General features: G+C 38.3%; 1 pseudogene; it reads left to right on the forward strand.

Annotated features, from left to right (window-relative positions):
- Positions 1-1,000: 1,000 nt before the first annotated feature.
- Positions 1,001-1,059, forward strand: LOC124525231 (uncharacterized; annotated as a pseudogene).
- The last annotated feature ends 677 nt before the right edge of the window (positions 1,060-1,736 follow it).

The raw sequence follows: 1,736 nt of genomic DNA on the forward strand, positions 1-1,736 counted from the left end.
CTGGGCACAGGGCTTGGAAGCCAGGTAGATGTGGCTGTGGGAAAATTTCTGCATAATATATGCATAATTTGATTGTGATAATATGGGTGTGGACTCATTTCAGGGAGGAGTGAGTGTGAGATAAATAATTTGAATCTGTGTTCCCATACGTAAGTATGGTGGTTAGCACTTACAATGAATGACTCCTTATACATTATGTGTGTTTCTAAGGAACATGACCTGATCTATGTGATGCATTGAGTCTAGTAAAAAACAGCTTGACTCTTAAGCCAGAGATGAGATCAGCGACTGAGAAAGTAACCATCTCAGTCTTGGAAACTTAATTAAGGATTCTCAGAGGAAGAAATGTTTTACTAAAACTTGAAAATTGTGTCAGAGCTTTGCAGACAGAGAAGGTGTTGAATAAAGGAAAACGAAGAAGGAAAAGGAGTATGGTGCCAATTAATCAACATAAATATGCATGTTTAAAAACTGTAAGGAGGGGCGCTTGGGTGGTTCAGTGGGTTAAGTGGCCAACTTCGGCTCAGGTCATGATCTCGTGGTCCGTGAGTTTGAGCCCCGCGTCAGGCTCTGTGCTGACAGCTCAGAGCCTGGAGCCTGTTTCAGATTCTGTGTCTCCCTCTCTGAACCTCCCCCGTTCATGCTCTGTCTCTCTCGGTCTCAAAAATAAATAAACGTTAAAAAATTTTTTTAAAAAAATAAAAACTGTAAGGAAACTTATAAATAAAAGACACAATAAAAAGTGTGCTTTATATTTATAAAACTCTTTGTGGGGGCAGGGAAAGAAAACCCTTTATTTTCAAAGTGCTGTCATTTGCATTACCCGATTCACACAACCCTGTGAACAGAACATTGGTATTTGGCATATGTTTTAGTCCATTTGGACTGTTATAAAAAATGCCTTAGACTAGGTAGTTATAAATGACAGGATTTTATTTCTTACAGTGCTGGTTGCTGGAAAGTCTGAAGTCAACGCACCAGTAGATTTGGTATCAGGTGAGTGCTCGCTTCGGCAGCACATATACTAAAATTGGAACGATACAGAGAAGATTAGCATGGTATCAGGTGAGAGCTTGCTTGCTTTTCAATGGCGACTTCTCACTGGGTCCTCGGGAGGAGGAAGCGGTGAGGGAGTCCTCTGGGTTTCTATTTTAGGGACACTAATCTCATTCATGAAACTCTACCCTCATGACTTAAGCACATCCCAAAGGTCCCACCTCCTAATACCATCACATTTGGCACTAGGTTTCAACACAGGAATCTGAGGGGACACAAACTCTCTGTCCATAGCGCTAAGGGAACTGAGAAACTATTTAAGTTTCTTGATCTTGATGGTAAAACAACCAAGAACTAGAATTCAGAACACTTAACCCTTAAACCTCAATTCATTGCTCTCAGTAGATAAAATATAAAAAGCCTACTTATACCTTTAATACTAAGAAAGAAAGCATTGTCATGCTTTTAGAGAAAGAAATAGTGTACTTGTAGTCCTTTAACGGTAAGGAAAAGAATTTCTTATCACATTAGATTGAGTTCCTTTAAAAGAAAAGGGGTTAAAAGTGAGAAATCTCTATTTCAGAAGCATCACATAATGATGATCATAGTCAAGAGATGAATAAATTATTCATTATTCTCTTTGAGAGAATATCAAAGAGCTGATTTGAAATATTAGACATTTCACAGCAGTAGACATTTGTATCTAATGTCCACTATAATAATTTACCTAATTTATCTAC

This window comes from Lynx rufus, unplaced genomic scaffold, assembly GCF_022079265.1.
Source record: "Lynx rufus isolate CCGP_SWC_20201006 ecotype Redwood Valley unplaced genomic scaffold, mLynRuf1.p SCAF_4, whole genome shotgun sequence".
Taxonomy (NCBI): domain Eukaryota; kingdom Metazoa; phylum Chordata; class Mammalia; order Carnivora; family Felidae; genus Lynx; species Lynx rufus.